Below are 23,901 nucleotides of genomic sequence, written 5' to 3' on the forward strand. Positions count from 1 at the left end.
ATAATTGCCATCTATCTAGGAGAAAATGAAAATGGACCTCCACTATACACTATTATAAAATACATTCTTAGAAGTTTAAAAACTTAAATGTAAAAATATAACTCAATAACGATATCACACAAAGAAATGTGGGTTATTATATATGTTCAACCTAAAGGGTGAGGGAACATTTCTTTCTGACCATGGCTGAAAAATTCCGAAGCTCTAAAAGAAAAGATAGATATACTTGACTATATAAAAATGGCTGTCTTCATATGACAGAAGATATAAACAAAGCAATAAACAAACAGGGGCTTGGAAACATACTTTTATCCTTTGCATTTTTTCCCTAGATACATTATTCACACATTCAGATAAAAAAGAAAAGGCTATTTTCTCTGTGGAAAACAAATCTGATAAGAGCTAGAGAGTCTCTGAGGAAAGAGAAAGCACAGACACATACAGTATCAGGGTCTGCTTAAACCCCACTCATTCACACTAGGTGTGGTCCATGTATCCTAAATTAAGAATTCCTCAATAATAACAACAAAAGCAAATAACTGCATTAAAAATGGGCTAAAAACTTGAATAGATATTTCTCGAAAGGAGATATGAAAATGGCCAACAGCATATGAAAAAAAATAATCAGCATCACTAATTATCAGGGAAATGCAAATTAAAACCACATGAAATATCACCTCACACCCATTAGGAGGCTTACATAAAAACAAAAACAGAAAATAAAACGTTTTGGTAAAGATGTGGAAAATCTGGAACTCTTGTGCACTGTTGGTAGGAATCTGAAATGGTATAGCTGCTGTGGAAAGCGGTATGCCGTTTTCTCAAAAATTTAAAAATAGCATTATCATATGACCCAGCAATTCCATTTCTGGGTATATACCAAAAGAATTGAAAGTAGGATCTCAAAGAGATATTAGTACATCCATTTTCACAGCAGGATCATTGGAAGTAGCCAGGAAGTTAGGGATTCAGCAATGCAAGAATCCCTCAACAAATGAATGGCTAAACAAAATGTGTTGTATATGTAAAATAGAATATTAGTCTAAAAAAGGAAGAAAATTCTGGCACATACTACACCATGGATGAGCCTTGAAGACATTATGCTAAGTTAAATAAGCCAGTCACAAAAAGACAAATATTTATATGAGGTATCTACAGTAGTCAAATTCATAGAAACAGAAAGTAGAATGGTGATTTCCAGGAACTGGGGAGAAGGGGAAATGGGGAGTATTTGTTTAATGAGAATAAAGATGCAATGTCGCAATATGAAAAAGTTCTTGAGATTGGTTGCACAACAATGTGAATATACTGGACATTACTAACCTATATATTTTTTAATGGTTAAGATGGTAAATTTTACATTATGTGTATTTTACCACAACTACCGCAAAAATCCCTGCCTTACACATTTTCTACATACATAATTTTAACTACTATAAGCAAATACCATTGACCTCAGATTTGTAACTCTAGTACAAAGTTCTCCCCTGATGTGATGATTTATATCTCTGATTGCATACTGGGCTTCTCTTACTTGGTTATATTCCACTGGCTTTTTAAACTCAGCGTGTCCAAAACTATTTTACCCACAAACCTGGTCCTCCTCCTATTTCCTATTCTATGCCCATGAATGAATGAATGAACAAATGAATGCACCTTGGATTTTTTTCATAGGAACCTAATAAGCTGTCTGATATCAAGATAATAGGTCATTTGAGTCCTGTTATATTTTTTTTGTAATGGTTTTATTGACATATAATTCACCTACCATACAATTTGCCCATTTAATGTATACAATTCATGGCTTTTAGTATATTCACAGTTGTGCAATGTTAACCATCATCAATTTTAGAATATTTTCATCACCTCCCTCCAAAAAACCCTGCACTTTTTAACTATCACCCCGCAGCCTCCCCATCTCTTCCAGCTGTAAGCAACCACTAATCTACTTTCTGTCTTTGTAGATTTGCCTATTTTGGACATTTTAAGTAAGTGGAATCACATAATAGGTGCTCTTTTGTAACTGAGCATAATGTTTTCAAGATTCACCCACGCTGTAGCAAATATCAGTACTTCGTTACTTTTTATGGACAAATATATTACATTGTTTGGATAAATCACATTTTGTTTATCCATTCATTAGTCAATGAACATTTGGGTTGCTTCTACTTTGGCTGTTATGAATAATGCTGCTATGAACATTCATGTCTAAGTTTTTGTGTGGACATATGTTTTCATTTCTCTGGGGCATATATCTAAAAGTAAGCGAGTTAATGGGTCAAATGGTAACTATGTTTAACTTTTTGAGGAACTGCCAGACTGTTTTTCACAGTGGCTGCACCATCTTACATTCTCACCAGTAATGTATGTGGGTTCTGATTTCTTTACATCCTCATCAGCACTTGTTATTTTCCATTTTTCTCTTTGTTTTTTGGCGGCAGTGCGTGACATGCGGCATCTTAGTTCCCGGAACAGGGATTGAACCTGCGCCCCTGCAGTGGGAGCGCAGTGTCTTAACCAGTGGATCACGAGGGAAGTCCCTGAGTTTTGTTTTGTTTTGTTTTGTTTTTATTCTAGCCATTCTAGTGGGTATGAGGTGGTATCTCATTGTGGTTTTGATTTGCATTTCCCTGGTGACTAATAGTGTTGAGCATATTTTCATGTGCTTATTGGCCATTTGTATATCTCCTTTGGAGAAATGTCCATTTGGAGAATGTCCAGATCCTTTGCTCATTTTTAAGTTGTGTTTTTTTATTACTGAGTTCTTTATGAATTCTAGATACAAGTCCCTTATCAGATATATAATTTGAAAATATTTTCTTCCATTCTGTGGGTTGTCTTTTCACTCTCTTGATAGTGTCCTTTGCATCACTAAAGTTTTCACTTTTGATGATGTATATTTAAACTTTTGATGAAGTCCAATTTATCTGTTTTTTTCTTTTGTTGCTTGTGCTTTTGGTGTCATATTTAAGCAATTTACCTAATCTAATGTCACACATTTACTCCTGCATTTTCTTCTAAGAGTATTATACCTTTGGCTCTTATACTTAGGTCTTTGATCCATTTTGCACTTTATATATGGTTTGATGTAGGGTTCGATTTCTTCTTTTTTTTCCATTGGATACCTAGTTGTCCCAGAGCTATTTGTTAAAAAAAAGACCGTCCTTTCCTGTTGAATGGTCTTTTTCTTTTTTTTAAATAAATTTATTTATTTATTTTTGGCTGTGTTGGGTCTTCATTGCTGTGCGTGGGCTTTCTCTAGTTGCAGTGAGGGGGGGCTACTCTTCATTGCAGTGCACGTGGCCTCTCGTTGCAGAGCATGGGCTCTAGGCGCGCAGGCCTCAGTAGCTGTGGCACGTGGGCTCAGTAGTTGCGGCTTGCAGGCTCTAGAGCTCAGCCTCAGTAGTTGTGGCGCATGGGCTTACTTGCTCCACAGCCTGTGGGATCTTCCCGGGCCAGGGCTCGAACCCACGTCCCTTGCATTGGCAGGCAGATTCTTAACCACTGCACCACCAGGGAAGCCCCATGTTGAATGGTCTTGATACCTTTGTCAAAAACCAACTGACCATAGATATATGAGTTTATTTCTGGACTCTGAATCCTATTCCATTGATCTACATATATAACTTATCCCAGTACCACATTATCTTAAACACTGTTGCTTTGCAATAAGTTTTGAAATCAAGAAAGGTGAGTCCTCCAATTATGTTCATCTTTTTTCAAGATTATTTTAGCTATCCTAGGTCTCCTGAGTTTACATATGAATTTTAGGATAATCTTATCAATTTCCACAAAGAGGCAACATAGGATTTTTTTTTTAATTAATTAATTAATTTATTTATTTTTGGCTGTGTTGGGTCTTCGTTTCCGTGCGAGGGCTTTCTCTAGTTGCGGCAAGCGGGGGCCACTCTTCATCGCGGTGCTCGGGCCTCTCACTATCGTGGCCTCTCTTGTTGCGGAGCACAGGCTCCAGACGTGCAGGCTCAGTAGTTGTGGCTCATGGGCCTAGTTGCTCTGCGGCATGTGGGATCTTCCCAGACCAGGGCTCGAACCCGTGTCCCCTGCATTAGCAGGCAGATTCTCAACCACTGCGCCACCAGGGAAGCCTGACATAGGATTTTTATAAGGATTGTGTCGAATCTGTAAATCAGTTTGGAGAACATTGCCATTTAACAATATTAAGCCTTCAAATTATGAACATAGGATTTTTTTCCTTCTTTAGTCTTCTTTAATTTCTTTCAGCAATGTTTTGTAATTTTATGAGTATAAGTTTTGTACTTCTTTTGTTAAGTTCCTAGGTGTTTTATTCTCTTTGATGTTGTTATAAATGGAATAATTTCTCTATTTCATTGTAGATTGTATATTGCAAGTATATAAAATTACGATTGATTTTCATATATTGATCTTGAACCCTGAAAACTTGCTCTACTTATTCATCACCTTATGTTTTGTTTACTTATGTTTGAACCAGAAAATTATAAACCAGAAGAGTTTATAATTGTTGCCAAATGGAATTGTTGCCAATTGTTGCCAAATTGTTGCCATTTGGAATTATTGAAGTAGAGGGCGTAGAGGAATCAATTTCCAATTAATACAACATTTTATTTATGAGTGTGGCTTTCACACCAAATTTTATTTCTGCTACTTTTTTTCAGGGAAATTTATTGTTTTTTCAATTAATTAGTTGAAAGCAAGAGAATATAGAGATAATACTAAAAAGCAAAATGCAATTTGTAAAATTTATTTTGTCACAATTTCAAATGAAATTAACAGTATTGCACTTTAACAAATTTACTTATCTAACAAACAGTTTCTCAATGGTTTGGTTTGTCAGGAACCTTGTAGATATCTGGTAACTCGTTTGCTTATGATTCTGGACAGCTATAGATAGAATTCAGATTGCCACAGTCTAAATGTCAAGGTTTATACCACGCACAACTTTTTACAGTTTAACTTTTTTAATTAATCAAGATATTATTTTCAAAGAACAAGGCCCCAGTTTACATCAGTACCTTAAAAAAAAAAAGATTTACTTCAATGGAAGATAATTATTGTGAAAGCATTTTTTGATATGAGCACACTTTCTGTATTTGCACTTTGCTTTAGAATAAAGCACAGTCTTTGTCTCCCTCAGCAATTGTTTTCTTGAAAACTATTAACATCATTTACACATTCTTTGCAGCATTATAACACACTCATATATAAATGTCATTGTGCAAGCAGCACTAAGTGTACTGATCGTAGTTATATATTATAGTTTCATATTACTATTTCTTTTGACTGACATATTGTAGTGTCTCTTTTAAAATCAGGAATATGAATGAAATTGTTTCCTCACTTATTAAAGGAGGGTTTTGAACTTATTTGGACAAAATAATCACTGCCTACATTTAAGACTTGAAAGTCCCTCTTGCTAATATTTTCATTGTTTGAGGATAGTGACTTAATTAATGTTGTTGTTTTTTTTTTTTTTTTAATTTATTTATTTATTTATTTTAGCTGTGTTGGGTCTTCATTTCTGTGCGAGGGCTTTCTCCAGTTGTGGCAAGTGGGGGCCACTCTTCATCATGGTGCGCGGGCCTCTCACTATCGCGGCCTCTCTTGTTGCGGAGCACAGGCTCCAGACGCGCAGGCTCAGTAGCTGTGGCTCACGGGCCCAGTTGCTCCGCGGCATGTGGGATCTTCCCAGACCAGGGCTCGAACCTGTGTCCCCTGCATTGGCAGGCAGATTCTCAACCACTGCGCCACCAGGGAAGCCCTAATTAATGTTGTTAATGCTACTATTATATCTGGCAATAATAACAGTTGTCTTCACCTGTTACCTGTTACCAATAATAACTGTCTTTAATAACAGTTGTCACTCTGTTTCATTTCTGCTAATAAGATAGATTTCTAAAAACTAATATTAAAGATGACTCCAAGATTGTAATCCTCAGGATTTTTACTTTGGCCCAATCTTAATCACTCAAAGCTAGGCTTTTCTAGAACATCATCTGTTGACCTCTAATTGTGGGTTCATCAAAAAAGTATTTGGCTGGGGTACAAAGGGCTTTTTTCCGAATTAAAGGAGCTGAAAGCAAAATATCTATGGTATTAAATCAGTAAAATAAGTGTCGTATATTTCCTAAATTTTCAAGGATATTTTGCAGTAAATTATCTGAATAATCATCTTTGTGTGGCATGTCTCTTTTGGAAAGGGATATATTCTGAGGGTGCTTTCTAATGCTTAAAAATGCTAGTATATACTTGGAACCCACAGCAATAGATAACTGGGAGACAGAGTGGTAGTAGGAATAATCTTTCACTGGGTAACTAGGACTGAGATTTGCAAATAAAATGGTTGGAAAAGGAAGAGTATCCCCAAGAAGCCTAAGTGTCCATCATTGGATGAATGGATAAAGAAGATGTGGTGTATATATATACAATGGAATATTACTCAGCCTTTAAAAAAGAATGAAATCTTGCCATTTTCAACAAGTCACACAGAGAAAGACAAATACCGCATGATTTTACTTACACGAGGAATGTGAACAACAAAACAAGCGGACATAACACAGAAACAGACTCATAGATACAGAAAACAAAACAAATTGGTGATTGTCAGAGGGGAGGGGAGTCAGGGGGATGAGTGAAATAGGTGAAGGGGTTTAAGATGTACAAACTTCTAGTTACAAAATAAGTCACGGGGATGTGATGTACAGCATTGGGAATATAGTCAATAATAATTGTAATAACTTTATATGATGACAAATGTTAACTAGACTTATGGTTGTGATTTTTATAGTGCAAAAATATCAAATCACTATCTTGTACACCTAAAACATATAATATTATAGGTCAATTATACTTAAATAGAAAATAAAAATAAAAGTAAAGAGAAGGAACATATCCAGCCTGGAAATTTTTTCATCAGGCAGTGACTGGGTCTTTAACCTCTTAGTTGGGTTTTTGTTCATTTTCAAACAACTGGGGATTGTTAGCCTGAGGTCCACTGATAGAATTCAGGGTGATTTTAGATGGAAAAATTAAATTTTTGTTTTCACTAACCCCTAAATAAAGGTTAACATTTCCTTCAATAATGAATGTAGGGGCTTCACTGGTGGCGCAGTGGTTAAGAATCCACCTGCCAATGAAAGGGACATGGGTTCGAGCCCTGGTCCGGGAAGATCACACATGCCACTGAGTAATGAAGCCCGTGAGCCACAACTACTGAGCCTGCACTCTAGAGCCCGTGAGCCACAACTACTGAGCCTGTGCTCTAGAGCCCGTGAGCCACAACTACTGAGCCCACGTGCCACAACTGCTGAAGCCCACGCATCTAGAGCTCATGCTCTGCAACAAGAAAAACCACCGCAGTAAGAAGCCTGTGCACCGCAACAAAGAGTAGCCCCCGCTCACCGCAGCTAGAGAAAGCCCACGTGCAGCAACAAACACCCAATGCAGCCAAAAGTAAATTAATTAATTAATTTTTAAAAAATAATGAATGTAGGCAACATATGACAGTAGTATTAGCAGTTGCTGTGGCTTTTCACTAAAAGAAATCACAGACATTAACACGTTACAGTCATTGCAGCTATCTTGGAAATATTGTATAAACTACTTCAAATTTATGGTAATTATTAGAACTTTTTTTCTCTTCTGTTATGGTTTATTACAGGATATTGAATATAGTTCCCTGTGCTGTACAGTAAGACCTTGTTGTTTATCTATTACATATATAATAGTTTGCTAATCCCAAAGTCCTAATTTGTCTCTACTCCCCTCCCCGCTACTATCCCCTTTGGCAACCATAAATTTGTTTTCTGTGTCTGTGAGTCTGTATCTGTTTTGTAAATAAGTTCATTTGCATCATATTTTAGATTATAAGTGATATCATATGATATTTGTCTTTTTCTTTCTGCCTTACTTCACTTAGTATGGTAATCTCTAGGGCCATCCATGTTGCTGCAAGTGGCATTATTTCATTCTTTTTTGTGGCTGAGTAATAGTATTCCATTGTGTATATATACCACACCTTCTTTATCCATTCGTCTGTCGATGGACACTTGTAAATAGAGCTGCAAAGAACATTGTGGTACATGACTCTTTTTGAATTATGGTTTTCTCTGGGTATATGCCCAGTAGTAGGATTGCTGGGTCATATGGTAATTCTATTTTTAGTTTTTTAAGGAACCTCCACAGTGTTCTCCATAGTGGCTGTACCAATTTACATTCCTACCAACAGTGTAGGAGGGTTCCCTTTTCTCCACACCCTCTCCAGCATTTATTATTTGTAGAATTTTTAATGATGGCCATTCTGACTGGTGTGAGGTGATACCTCATTGTAGTTTTGATTTGCATTAGAACCCAGATCTTGTTTTCTACTGTGTTAATAAGGAAGCACATACATTATCATGTAAAAATTGATAACAGTATTTCAATATATTTTATTTTTTAATAATGTATATTTTATTCATTTAAAAACATTATTCTTAGAACAAGTAAAGAAATCCATGGTGCAAGAAAGATTAAGAACTCAGCAAGTGTAGGCTTACATACAGTGGGACTTACAATGTGTTCTGGGGGGGATGCCTATCAGTGTGGTCGCTGAACATGCCTCATCTGTTCACTCCCTGTGTTTGAAGGGAACTATGCCAGTTTCAGTATCCAGCAGAACCCTGGGTCCTGGATAGCTCCTGTCCACAAGCTGATATTGATAGGCGAATTCCTTGTGCTGACTGTGGCCAGCTTGAAAACTTACATGAAAATGAATCTTCTCAGGATCTGCCAATACTAGGTTCAGACTGCCCTGAGCCAGTCCTGACTCATCTTTTTTTTTTTTTTTTTTAATTTATTTATTTTATTTATTTTTATTTTTGGCTGCATTGTGTCTTTGTTGCTGTGCGCAGGCTTTCTCTAGTTGTGGCGAGCGGGGGCTACTCTTGGTTGCGTGCACGGGCTTCTCATTGCAGTGGTTTCTCTTGTTGCAGAGCACGGGCTCTAGGCGCGTGGGCTTCAGTAGTTGTGGCTCGCGGGCTCAGTAGTTGTGGCTCACGGGCTTAGTTGCTCCACGGCACGTGGGATCTTCCCAGACCAGGGCTTGAACCCATGTCCCCTGCATTCGCAGGCGGATTCTTAACCACTGCGCCACCAAGGAAGCCCCTGACTCATCTTTGATTTCAGATTTTCACCCTTAAACCAAGCCCTGGTATTGTGAGATGAGCCAGCACATGCTGAATGGAGTTTCCCCACCACCACTGCCACCACTGCATTTGTGCCTTAATTTGCCATTAGACACATTGGGGAAAGTATCAGATAGGAGCCACCCCAAACCATAAAGCAGAAGTGGAAGAAACATACTAATGAAGGCATGAGTTTTACAAGGAATGTCATTTCAGTGGTTGGACCAGGACAACTGGAAAGACAAAATGATAATTTGTTCAAGGAAAAGGTAACTATCTAACACAGTGGTTTAGTTAAATCGTCACATTTCAATTATAGCTGTTTACTGCACATTTAAAGTGACCTTGCAGGTAGAAAGTTCAGCTGACTATGTATTAATTACCTCCAGGTCCATTGGGTATTTCTAGTTTTTTATGTTTGTAGAATGAGAGTGAAAAGGAAGAAGAGCTTCCTTGTTTTCATTCACCTTAAACAGTAACACTGTGCATGACAAACAGAATTTGCTATACAGCTGGAGCTGCCTTTCCAATTGTTTACTTAGATTTTTAGTATAGGAGATAATGGGTAAAGAAAGATTCTTAAAAACAGAAACCCTGGGTTCTAACCCTGATCCTTCCCCGGCTTAAACCAATTATGTTCTTGTGTAAGTCCCTGTATTTTGCTGTGCTTGAATTTCCTCAAACTATTGACATAGAGATTGTGGGGGAAATGAAGGAGATGGGAGAGAGAGAAAATCAGTGTGAAGTTCTTTGCATTTACAGGAAAGTTGAACAGACATATTACTGTAAAATATTTTTTAAATTTCTACTATAGTTTGCCTTGCAAATAGCAGGTGAATGTTTATTGATCTGAATTTGTTTGACGTTAGTATTGTTCCTTATGTTTCAAAGCACTTTGTAATAAATAACGAACTAATCAGGTAACTGTTATTAGTGGTTTTTATTATTTTTGTTGATTGTCATATAAAGAGCAAGATGGTAGCTCAAGTTTGTCAGTGTGGAAAACTTTATATTGTACATTCCTCTGAAAGAGGATATAAGAGAATTTGTTTACTGTAATACACTCGGAGCCTAGAATATTGTCTGGAACATGGTAAACCTTCAATAAATGTTGAATGATATAAGAGCCCAATCATTACACCTTCAAAATAATGCTATATTAATTATATAGAGATTATACATAAATTTTCATTAGTGGAGAAGATTAGAGCAAATTTTTCTTTTAAGTCCACTAGTTCCAAGCTGGGACAACAAGTATTGTAATTAGTCTTCCCTGATGGTGCAGTGGTTAAGAACCCGCCTGCCAGTGCAGGGGACACAGGTTCGAGCCCTGGACCAGGAAGATCCCACATGCCCCGGAGCAGCTAAGCCCGTGCACCACAACTACTGAGCCTGCGCTCTAGAGTCCTCAAGTCAAAACTACTGAGCCCACGTGCCACAACTACTGAAGCCCGTGAACCTAGAGCCCGTGCTCCACAAGAGAAGCCACCACAATGAGAAGCCTGCGCACCACAACGAAGAGTAGCCCCGACTCGCTGCAACTAGAGAAAGCCCACACACAGCAACAAAGACCCAACGTGACAAAAAGTAAATAATAATTAATTAATTAAAAAAACAAAAAAACAAATATTGTAATTAAAAAATTTAACCTACTGCTTTCCTCCCCCTATTACTTTAGCTTAATATTTGCAGAGCTTGCAGTTAATAATAGTGTGCAATTTTGTGGCGGAGGGAAGGAAACATTACTAATAGAAAGAGTGTATTGTATTTTTGCCATTATATGATAGATAAGGCATGTGGAGTAAAAATGGCAGGCATTCTGACTTTGCTTTAATTAAGGATGTTTCATAGCAGCCCTGGCTCATGGCTTTAAAATGCCCCTTCCTCACATGTAATTAAATATCTTCTTGTGGCTTTCATTATTTTCATTTCTTTATGTTAGGGTACAACCCACTAAGCTGAGCAAGCAGGAAAAAATAGAGCGTAGTCCTGGTTCTTCCATATTCTTACACAAGTTTCTGCATTTCTCCAGGTTTTGACTTTATGCTCTAGAGTAGGGGTTGGCAAACTATGGATCACAAGCCAAATCCAGCCTATCACCTATTTTTATACAGCCCACGAGCTAAGAGTAGTTTCTATATTTACAAATGGTTGGGGAAAAATTTTTTTTTAAATCTTCATGGCATTTGAAATTATGTAAAATTCAAATTTCAGAGTCTATAAATTAGGTGTTACCGGCACATAGCCAGGCTAATTTGTTTATGTATTTTCTATAGCTGCTTGCACAGCAACAATGGCAGAATTGAGTAGCTGTGACAGAGCTCTCAAAATCTACAACATTTACTAACCGCCTCTTTACAGAAAAGGTTTGCTGACCCCACTTCAGGCTGTTTAATGAATGAAAGAACTTTATTAAACTCTGTGAAATGAAAATATATGTAGGCTTTTAAATAAATTAAAAACAATTTTAGATATTGCCCATGGATTGAGGGATCATCTTTAAAATGAATTCGGTAAGAAAAAAGAATATTCTGAATGAAAAGCTAAACTGGTTTTGCATCAAGAATGCCCTGGCTGCTTCCTCCAAGTACTCTTTCATTTTATTTAAACTGATGTTCTAAAATTCTGGTTTCATTCAGAATTTTAACCACAAAAATCAAAGAAAGATGAGTCAGAGTCAATTCCACCTGAAAGGGACTCAGAATGGAATTCTTGAATTGATGAGACCCAGGTTTCAGTTTTGGTTCCACCGCTTATTACCCAGGAAATACAGTATTTAATGTCTTTCAACCTCAGTTTTCCCATCTGCAAAGTGGCAGTAACCACATTTACCTCTAAGGCCAGACCAGACATGAGGGCACCACAGGTATTAATTTGATGCCTTTGCTTCAAACCAATATTCTTTATTTATTTACTAATTGTTAGTGGGAATGAAGAGAAAATAAATTTTCTATTGACAAAGATAAATTGCCCCATTTTTTGATGTTCAGAATAAGGGAAGGGGTTTCTTTTTTTAAAAAAATTTTTATTTATTTTTGGCTGCGTTGGGTTTTCGTTGCTGTGCGCAGCTTTCTCTAGTTGCGGCGAGCGGGGGCTACTCTTCGTTGCGGTGCACGGGCTTCTCTTTGCAGTGTCTTCTCTTGTTGCGGAGCATGAGCTCTAGGTGCGCGGGCTTCATTAGTTGCAGCACTCAGGCTCAGTAGTTGCAGCAGGTGGGCCCTAGAGCGTGCGGGCTTCAGTAGTTGCCGTGCATGGGCTCTAGAGCGCAGGCTCAGTAGTTGTGGCACACGGGCTTACTTGCTCCGTGGCATGTGGGATCTTCCCGGACCAGGGCTCGAACCCGTGTCCCCTGCATTGGCAGGCGGATTCTTAGCCACTGCGCCACCAGGGCAGTCTGGGTTTCTTGAACTATTTGGCATCACGTTTCACTTTGCAGATTTTTCCATCACTGACAACTATGTCTGTTACTCTCAGCCACCAAGGATTAGGCTAATTGATGTGGATATATTTATAAGTATCATTCAAAATACATTTTAAAGGTCTTTTTTTTTTCTGTTTTCTGTACTTGCAAAATGTCTCCCATCTTGTCTCTGTGTATCTGTGTGCTCACACACATGTTTTATGTATATAATTTTCTAAAGCAGACCATTTCTTGGGGGACATATTAAAAGTTTTATAACTTAGATGATAAAGGATAAATTGATCTTCCTCAGTAAGGAACGCTATATCCATGCATTGTTTGGTTCCAGTTTTGAATGTCCCCTGGGTGACTAAGCCTCAGGGTTCATGCCCTGTGGTACTTGAACTTGTAAGCCCTCCAGATTCTGAAAAGACACAGATGCATAGTTGCAAGAATTGTCTTTGATTTGCATTAGAGGTCCCTAAGATCTGATGAGATCGAAACCAATTTACATTTTGCCTATTGATTAGGGATTTGAATATGGAAACCTGAGTTTTGTTTTTTTTAATTAATTTTATTTTTCGCTGTGTTGGGTCTTCGTTGCGGTGCACGGGCTTCTCATTGTCGTGGCCTCTCGTTGCAGAGCACGGGCTCTAGATGCACAGGCCTCAGTAGTTGTGGCACATGGGCTCAGTAGTTGTGGCTTGTGGGCTCTAGAGCTCAGGCTTAGTAGTTGTGGCGCATGGGCTTAGTTGCTCCACGGCATGTGGGATCTTCCTGGGCCAGGGCTCGAACCGGTGTCCCTTGCATTGGCAGGCAGATTCTTAACCACTGCGCCACCAGGGAAGCCCCTGGAAACCTGAGTTAATGGGCATCAAATTTCCGATTTATTGCAGTGATATTATAAAATAGCCTCCCTGAGCCAGCTCATGGTTTAATCCTATGAGGAATAAATAAGATTGTATATATATTACATATATACCTATATCTGTATACATATATATATACATATCTATCTATCTATCTATCTATCTACCTATCTATCTATAGCACTCTATTACCACACTGTTTGGCACAAAGTAGGCACTGAAAGTAAGGCAATTGATATAATTATTGCCACCTTGTTACAGGTATCTCCTTAGAAAGAGAAGCTATATCAAAATACTATGGAGATGTGAAAGGTAGGCTCTAGAACAATGCTGTCCAACAGAACTTTCTATAATGATAAAAATGTTCGTTTTATTTATCTGGGCTATCCAATGTGGTAGCCACTACCCATATGTGAACCGAGGAATGGATTTTTTTTAAATTTAATTTTAAGTAACTTAAACTTTAAAGTCACATTAAACAGCATGACTCTAGAATTTTTAAAGATATCGACAAAGGATTAGACAAAATAACATAGCTCTGATAACACAGGGAGAATGAATTCCTAATAAGATACCAAAATGGGAAAATCCATAAGATACAGAGTCACATTAAAATTTGTGATAGGGGCTTCCCTGGTGACGCAGTGGTTGAGAATCTGCCTGCCAATGCAGAGGACACGGGTTCGAGCCCTGGTCTAGGAGGATCCCACATGCTGCGGAGCAACTAGGCCCGTGAGCCACAACTACTGAGCCTGCGCGTCTGGAGCCTGTGCTCCGCAACAAGAGAGGCCACGATAGTGAGAGGCCTGCGCACCGCGATGAAGAGTGGCCCCCGCTCGCCGCAACTAGAGAAAGCCCTCGCACAGAAACGAAGACCCAACACAGCCATAAATAAATATAAAAAAAAAAATAAATTAAAAAAAAAATTTGTGATAAACAGCCTTTATTTGACAGGGTTTTTCATGTAATTGATCATGCTGCAATGATGAGGGAAGGAATTATAACATCTAGGAAAGGCATTCCAAAGTGTAAGCATGCAATTTATTAATATCACATGTGTTTACTCCAAAATATATTCACAAAATTTAAAATAATATTTTTAATATTCACAAAATTTTAAATAATACTGAATGGAATTTCAGGATTGGTGAGATCTGAGCTTTCTTCCAAAACAGAAATAACTCCAAACAGTGGATTCACTGGTGTCTTCATTTTATGTACCACATTTGATTGATCAATTATCTAATTCAACAAATCTCTGGAACCCTTAGACTCAGGGTATGTAAGGATGAACCAAAGAGACATAGGGAAGAACATGTCAGGAAGTAGAAATAACCTGGGAGAAGGCCTTGTACTGGAAAGAACTGAATAAAAGCAATGTGGCTGGAGTAGAAAGAGACAGATGGAGGGGAGTACAAAAAGAGAGAGGTGGACAAGGGCTAAATCTTACAGAACATTTAGGCCAGAGGGTGAAGTTTGAACTTTCTCCTAAGAGCAAGTGAAAGCCATTTGAAAATTTTTTTAAGTTGGGGGTTGAAAAGGATGATGATGATGACAAGATCAGACTATTTTTTAAAAATTTCATGATTGGAAATAAAACACATGGATGGAAGACTGTCTAGAGAGAAGCATGGGAACCAATCTGGGAAATATGAGGGCAATTGAGTAATACACAAGGTCTTTCAAGAATAAAGTAGATTTTATCGCATTTCATGACACAGCCCCAAAATGTTTTCCAACCCAGCAGCCAGAGGATACTTTAAAAAGCCAGATCCTGGGACTTCCCTGGTGGCGCAGTGGTTAAGAATCCACCTGCCAATGCAGGGGACACAGGTTCAATCCCTGGTCCGGGAAGATCTCACATGCCGCAGAGCAACTAAGCCCGTGCGCCACAACTACTGAGCCTGCACTCTAGAGCCCGCAAGCCACAACTACTGAGCCCATGTGCCACAACTACTGAAGCCCTCACACCTAGAGCCCGTGCTCCACAATAAGAGAAGCCACCGCAATGAGAAGTCCGTTCGCGGTAACAAAGAGTAGCCCCCGCTCACCGCAACTAGAGAAAGTCCGCGTGCAGCAACGAAGACCCAACACAGCCAACAATAAATAAATAAATAAATTAAAAAATAAAAAGGTCAGATCCTATCATTTCCCTGCTTAAAACCCTCCAATGGGCCCCCTTCTCACTCAAGCCTAACACTGGCCTACAGGGCCCTATGTGATCTGGGACCCACAGTCTCTCTGACCTCATGTCCTATAACTTTCACCCTCATGTCACTCCAACCCCACTGGTCTCCTAGCTGTTCCTTAAACATGCCAAGGCCTCTCTGTAGCACAGCTTTTGTACTTGCTGTCCCTTCTGCCTGGAATTCTCTTCCCATCAGATATCCCCATGGCTTCTTCCCTCATTTCTTCAAGTCTCTGTTTAAATGTCATTGACAGTGGGTGCCCCCTTATCAGCCCTAAACAACAAATGTAAGATAGTACCTCCCACCTCCCAAGAGTCCCTTTTCCTGTTATCCTGTTCTCCACAGCACTTATCACCGGCTGATGTACTATTTATTTATTTGCTTGCTGTTTCTCTCCCCACTAAAATGTAAGCTCTGTGAAAGCAGGGACTTTGATTTGTTCCCTGCCATATTCTCAGCACTGTAGGTATTCAGTAATTATTTGGTTTTTAAAAAAATATTTATTTGTTGGGTTGCACTGGGTCTTAGTTGCAACAGGCAGTCTCCTTAGTTGTGGCATGTGAACCCTTAGTTGCAGCATACACGTGGGATTCAGTTCCCTGACCAGAGAGTGAACCCGGGCCCCCTGCATTGTGAGCACAGAGTCTTAACCACTGTGCCACCAGGGAAGTCCCAATAATTATTTGTTGAGTGAACAGATGAATGAATGATGCGGGATGAACTTGATGACCTCTCTAATTCTTCCCCAGCTCACTGACTATAGTTTAGAGAACCGTGACCAGCTCCCACCCCCCAGCTTGGGGACAGTTCCAAGAATTGTGGCCAATCTCTCCCATCTTCTCCTTCGTTCCCCAGCTCAGGTATCCACAAGGAACCGTGCCAACCCTTCACCCAGCACCAACTCTTTCCAGTGCCAACTACCTTCTCCTCGACTCTTTTGCTTTACCAGAGGATGAGGGAGCCGATCAGGATGGCTGAGAGCCATGAGGGCTGGACCGGGGGTAACACTTGGTGGCTGCAGCCCAATTGCAGAGCTTTGGAACTCCTCCAAGGACGCACACAGGGCAGCTGCTGCCAGACCATAAACTTGTTTCCCATATACCATATAGAACCCTTCCTGGCAGTACAATGCATAGACCGCCAGTCCTGTGGAGGAGTGCCTCTACATTGGTTGTGACAGAGATGGGCCACATGTGTTGAATTCACCTGGTGAGCTATTTATTGTCTTTAGATTTTAGAGGAGGAACCAAACAAATGGGATTTTTAGTCTGTCTCAAAAGCACCAGTAATTTTTATTTTATTTTATTGAAGCACAAAGTAGAGAAAAGAAGGTGGATTAGGACTCAGAAGATCTGGATTTGAATCCCAACTTGTGACTTGGTTTGTGCTATAGCCTTGGGCGAGTAACAAAACCTCTACTGGCTACAGTTTCCCATCTGTCAATAGGAATAACTATTCCTGCTCTGCCCAACCTCTCAGGGATGTTGTGGGGATCATGAGACCATAATGGGTGCATATTAGGTGAAGTATACAATACTTTTCATACACAGAGGTTTTTATGAACAGAAACATAATGGTGGCGTCGCTCAAATGCCTGACAAAATAAAAGTGATCTCTCTTCATCCAGTAATGAAAAGTTCAAGAGAGGTGAGGAAACAGATCTTGATGCATTTTTGGACTTTGCATTTCCATGGAAACCGTCAGCACACGACCTATTGTCTTTAGAGAGATATTATATTACAGATGTGTTTTTATGGCATAGACAAATTGACTACCTCTAGTAATTTAAATTCTCTTAACCAAAAAAAGATGGATTCACGTAGTCATGGTGACGAGTTAAAATTATGGCTCTCAGAAGGAATTTACTTTTTAAAAAATGGTTGGTTTGACTCTCTATATATGTGTGTATATATATGTATGTATATATATATGCATGTGTATACATATGCTTATTTTAAATAAGTGTGCATGCAGAAATGCTTTTAAAATATACTCCACATAATTTTAACCTAAGCACAATAGTTTAATTAAGATTGACATGCAAAGTACAATGTTATGAAAGAAAATGCCATCATCTTTTTTGAGCACGAAAGAGGCTCTAACATAGTATTCATCTGTCATTTGCAAGAGTGAGGTTACTGTAAATCTAGAGAAGTGGCGAGACTGGTCTACTGTTTCTGGGAAAAAGGGTAGGTGGGCACAGGTGAAATCCCAAATGAAAATTCTACAGCAAGTAGAATTAAGTGATCTGTATGTCTCTTCCCACACATTAGAAAAGACTTGAGACTTATCAAAGAGAAAAATCTAAAATTGCCTTGGGTGGTTGATTCTGAGAATGAGGCAACCTCCTGTTCTGCGTAACCCTAACATGAGGTCTCAGTGTTCAGTTTCCAAAGGGTCATCATCCAGTTTGGGACTGAGCCACGGCCTTGGCATCTTTACACATGTGTTTCATGACTCAGAAGTTCCTCTTCAGGATGAGGATGGGGAAGAAGGTGGAATCCTACCAGCAATGTAGGCCTTGGTCACAACTATGCCTTGGTGACAGGAAGAGTAAAACTAAACTGCCGAAATAAGGGTTTGAGTTTATGTGTGAATTTCAAGTGTCTGTGATAGTCCCATCTGCATAGCATGGAACTCTAACATGGCACACCTTGCTGAAACCGGCAGGTTTGCAAGGATTTCTTTTCCTTTCTTTTCTTTTTTGGCTGCACTGCACGGCATGCAGGGATCTTAGTTCCCCAACCAGGAATCGAACCTGTGTCCCCTGCAGTGGAAGTGTGGAGTCTTAACCACTGGACCACCGGGGACGTCCCCTGAAAGGATTTCCGAGCGATGAGACGCAGCTATGGGTTTCTCCCGTTTTGCTGGTTAATGTTTGCTCTGGTTGGGAGAAGATTGGTGTGTATCTGGTGGTTCTGACTGTGTCACTTGTGGTCATTCTGTCCTCTCTGGAGCTGAAAACCTCACTCTTCAAACCTGCCCCTTGGTTTCTGGTTGTTCATATGTTCAGCAGCCTATGGATCCCATTGTCTTCCATGCATGTTTTAATCATGCAACATATGAAGCTTGTGAAATGGAATATCCACATTATATAAATTGCAATAATCAGCTCTTGACAGATTTCTACAAAATGTATGTCAGTAACTTCCTTCAATGTCCTGAGACATTTTACAAAGAATCATTGTCAGCATTTCAGAGAGAAAGAAAAATGAGATAGTTATCTATACTATTTCTCCATTCTAGTATTGCATGTGCCTGGAAGCCAACCAGATTTCTAACAGGGTTTAAAATGTCAGCCAGAATGTACTGAATATATAGTAGAGGCTAAGATTAAATTTCCTTTGGTTTACTTAGATAAACTGGGCTTGGGGTTAGCTTGGGGGAGGGAAGGAGTCACTGGTCTAATAATATAATTCATTGCCCTTTAATAAATCTTTTCTTACTTTCCCCTTCAATTTCTGCTCTTCTATGCTTTTTATCATATCCAGAGAGTCAGGCAATAGTCAAGTCTGTTAAATGGCATCCTGTTTGAATATGTTCTAAAAAAAAATTACCATGAAAAAAAAAATTAGTCATCAAATCGCACACATTTCTCTACACCATGAGAAAATATAAATGAAGCAATTCGAATTACTTTATACTCTCCCTAAACTGAATAAAGATGTGGAGTTCCCCAATGAGAATGAATTTGCTTATATCAGTCCCAAACAGCATTACTTTGTTTGAAAATCAAATGGACAAGGATGTTTTCTATTTGATGAAAACCAATCTCTACACTTAAGTTGCAGACAAAGCTGCTAAGTTCCCATGTCACTCCTGGACGCATTTGAGTTTTCCTGGATACGCTCCAGATTCAGTCCAGCATGGCAAGAAGCACAGGCTTCTGGGACACTTCTTGAGCCACATCTGTAACTGAAAGAGCTCTTCAGAGCTCTCTGCACCTGTCTCCCTGCTGATACTGGCAGAAGCAGAGCCATTATTGCTGAGGCTCTACAACTCTTAAAAAAAAAAAAAAAAGGCTGTTGGCAATATCCAAGCTCCTTCTCTTCTGCCACACTCCTTCTCTTTCTTGAGGTCTAGGAGCTGCCAGTGGCCACTAGCCCAGCTCCCCTTCCTCTGCGTAGGCTCCAGGATTAAAATCCTGCCATCAAGGAGTTCACGTTTCCTCGGCTCAGGAGAAAGAATCACCATGATCCTGTGCTTTTAAGTCCTGATGAATTCTAACTACCTTCTTATATACATGGCTTAATTATAGCGATGGATTTTATATGTGATTGAGGTGCCATGACTTCACCATCATATTTTGAACATAGACGATTATAGTTTATTGTTTAATTCATGAGAATAAAATGATGTAAGTTTTGTGATTATAGACATATGGACCTGGGTGGGGTACTCAGGGTAAGTCCCCTGCCTCAAACCAGAAATGGACATTAGCTGTCTTTCAAAGATGGTCTTCGTTTGTCTATCCCTATCGACCTCAGAAAAAATATAAACAAACAAAAAGCTGGATACATTTTTAAACAAAAGAGACTGACTTTTCCTCTACATTCCTTATCCCAGTGACTCTCCTTGGGAAAAAGAAGAGGCAGTGACATAAATCTTATCAGCATTTCTTCTCTTGGTGGGAGACTTTCCTTAAAGATAATTTAGTTTGATCCCTCTATGCAACAGATGAGGGAAGGGAAGCCCAGAAAGTCTCAAGGAGTTATAAGTGTTGGATAAAGAACTGACACTGGAACCTCAGACTCACTATGTCTGTCTAATCCAGTACTTTCAGCATTGTTTCACCATCCTTCTGGGTCATTAAATCACCTGTGGGCACATGGGCAGAATTGTACATGCAACATTTTCAGCCATTCCATACAGGCCTCTGGAGTGTAGTCCTTGTGCTAAAATAAAATCTGTCTTTTCTACTGTTTGCACAAGGCCAGTACATATAGATAGGCCATACTTTCCCTAAGGCTGTAGAATACTTCTGCACCTTGAGGAAGGCTGTGGCCAGGAGAGAAGTGGGGTAGGGCAATGGTTTTCAAGTGCTTTCACCACAGTAAGAAATACATTTCATATTGTGACCCAAATCCCAAATAACATGACTATGAAGATACAAGTATATATATACAATGTAACTGAAATAAATTCCACAGAAAAACACTCGCCTTTATTATTTCAATGAATTCAGCTCTATTTTATATATATATATATATATACACACACACGTGTAAATATATATATATATATATTTAGTTTGTGACCCACTGAATAGATTTCATGTCCCTTTCACCCTTTCATGAATGGAACATGAGTCTGGAGCTTTATTCAGTGGGGATGTATCTCACTTTCCTCATCATACTATTCCTGCCTCAAATACAACCAAGCATATTTATTTCTTAATGTAGATCCAGCCATACCCCATAAAACATTTAATTGGGAGCCATCTTGGTTGGTCTCAGCATGATCAAAGGCCTTTCCTGTCAGCATGTCCATGGGTGTGTCCTAGGAGAGCAGGTGCTCTTTAAGAACTGGGCTTGTGTCTCCTCTTTCAAGCTGCTGAACCATCTTTTGGGTCCCCTCCCCATCTCTCTTCCCAAATAGGAGTGATCAATAAATGGTTGCAGACCAACCTGTTCTACTCTATGCTGTGACCTTGAGCAAGTCACTTAAACTCTTTGATCTTCAGTCTCCTGATCTATAAAATTAAAAAAAATTAATTCCATCTCATAAGGCTATTGTGAAAGGCAAAAAATATATTAAATGAGAAACTGCCTTCTCAACTTGAAAGTAAATGTTAGGCATAATTATAATTTTACCTATAACACTGTAGGCCATGACACATTAGAATTAAATGTACCATGACATAGTGAACTGAAGCTCTGGGAGGTTTCCTGATGCTTCTGCAACTCTTGTATTTAATAAACTAACAAACACATTAATATATTCTAAAAGCAGATTATTATATCTATCAGTATCTATATAAAGTTATATGTCGCTACCTAACAAACCATCTTAAAACTTATTGACTTAAATTCTTAGAGAAAGAAAGTAGAACAGTGGTTACCTGGGCTGGGAAGAAGGAGGTGGGGAGTTAGTGTTTAATGGGGACAGAGTTTCAGTTTGAGATGATGAAAAGATTCTGGAGATAGATCATGCTGGTAGTTGCACAATAATGTGAATGTACTTAATGCCACAGAACTCTGTACACTTAAAAATGGTTAAAATGGTAAATTTTGTTATGTATGTTTCACAATAGAAAAGAAACACTTAATGACTTAAAACCACAACCCTTTTAGAGTCAGGATTTGGGGCAGTGCTCAGCAGGCTTGGGTCATCTTTGCCCATTGTGGTGTCTCTTGGGACAGTTTAGATGGCTTCATTGACCACTTTGATGCTGTCTCTTAGCTGAGATGCCTCTGTTGTCCACATGGCTCTCAGCCTCTTAGGCTTCTCAATACCTGTGGCCTCTCTCTACAGCTGGACAGCCTGGACTTCTTTACAAGGCAGTTGGGTTCTGAGAGAGAAAGCAGAAGCTCCAGATCTCCTAAAGGCTTGAAGTCCCAGGAAGTTGCTTCCATCCTATGCTATTGGCCAAGCCAGCCATTATGCTGGCACAGATTCAGTGTGGAAGGGGACTGCACATGGCATGAATTCAGGGAGGCATGGTTCATGTAGAACCATTTTCTAACAATCTACTGCAGCCTCCATGCCACTTTGGTAGCATCTCTCCCTGCTCTGCTTATCTTGAATTCTGTTCTAGTGCAATTTCTACAGATTAGCAGTGCGGGTAGTGGGTAAGAGGATGGACTTTTGCAGGAGGCTTCAAATGTTGGCTCTGCCGTTTGTTGGTTCTGTGACCTTTGGCAAGTTATTCACTGTATCTGTGTCTCAGTTTTCTTATCTGTGAAATGGGGACGGCAATAGTATTTATCTCATTGTGTTGTAAGTATTAAATGAATGATGAATCTGAACTGAAAACTTAGTAACAGTGCCTGGCACGAAGTAAGAACTATATAAGCATTTGCTATTATTGTTACTGTTGTTTTCGTCTATTTTGTTATAAAACAAATAGGGTGATATGGTGGGAAGGGGAATATTTAGGGCTAACTAAGGCAGAAAGGCTAGAAACTTGCTTAAGTACACAGGACCTCCCTGCCTCACTGTTCTCACTTACATCTAAATCCCTTGCTGACATTTAAGCCTCTTTCCTTTTGTTCTGCCCACAGGAGACATGGAGAACAGCTGATCAATATCTCCTCATAATAATCCCCTGAACACCTGAAGACAGCTGTGAGAGCTTCAAGGTTTGCTGAGGCTAATCTGAACACAGGTAATTGAGTTGATGATATGTTCAAATGCGCATAAACTTGTGCCCGGGCACAGCTGTGGAGTGTTAATAGGCACCTCACACACCTCTTCACCCCCTTAGGAGCTGGAGTGGTGGGTCTTGTCTGTATGCAGTTAGGGAGTGAGTCCCCTCTTTCTGAGCAGAAACCTGGAGCGGGTTTCTGAGGAGGAGGACAATGCAGGCAGGGCCTGAGAGGCGCCATGTGTATGGCACTCTGCTGGTTCCAAAGAAGAGCTAAACCCAGGAACCCATCATGTTGAGCAGTTAATTAGCACGTCCTGTTTATTTCAGTGAGTTCTTGCCGAGCTCACCAGTGGACCCAGTGCTTATTCCGATAGGCACTTTTCAACCCTCAGCTTCCTAGACAGCGCTGTCATGTTTGTCATCCTCTCCTGTTTTGGAGTGAGGCAGAACACTGTGGGTTTTTTTCAAGTATTGGAGCCAGAATGCCTGGATTCTAGTTCTGGCTCTGCCACTTACCAGCTGCATGACCTTGTACAAGTTACTTGGCTGGTCAGTTTCATCTTCATCTGTAAAATGGGTTTGACAATAGTTCTAAATTATTGCGTTCTATTTATTTATTTATTATTACTATTATTTTTTTGGCTGCTTTGGGTCTTCGTTGCTGCGCTCAGGCTTTCTCTAGTTGCAGCAAGGTGGGGGCTACTTTTCGTTGTGGTGCGTGGGCTTCTCATTACAGTGCCTTCTCTTGTTGCGGAGCATGGGCTCCAGGTGTGCGGGCTTCAGTAGTTGTGGCACACAGGCTCGGTAGTTGTGGCTCGTGGGCTCTAGAGCACAGGCTCAGTAGTTGTGGTGCACGGGCTTAGTTGCTCTGCGGCATGTGGGATCTTCCCGGACCAGGGCTTGAACCCATGTCCCCTGAATTGGCAGACGGATTCTTAACCACTGCGCCACCAGGGAAGTCCCAGGGTTCTCG

The 23,901-nt window shown here is 39.6% G+C and overlaps 1 protein-coding gene across 1 annotated transcript in view; it reads left to right on the plus strand.

The window, feature by feature from the left end:
• The window catches only part of RBM47 (RNA binding motif protein 47), a 271,935-nt gene that overhangs the window by 42,213 nt on the left and 205,821 nt on the right, over nt 1–23,901 (plus strand). Inside the window, exon 2 of the mRNA XM_036852163.1 lies at nt 22,843–22,946. The gene's annotated coding sequence lies outside the window, so the exon portion shown is untranslated. The remainder of the gene's footprint in view (nt 1–22,842; nt 22,947–23,901) is intronic.

Source organism: Balaenoptera musculus, chromosome 5, assembly GCF_009873245.2.
Source record: "Balaenoptera musculus isolate JJ_BM4_2016_0621 chromosome 5, mBalMus1.pri.v3, whole genome shotgun sequence".
Lineage (NCBI taxonomy): Eukaryota > Metazoa > Chordata > Mammalia > Artiodactyla > Balaenopteridae > Balaenoptera > Balaenoptera musculus.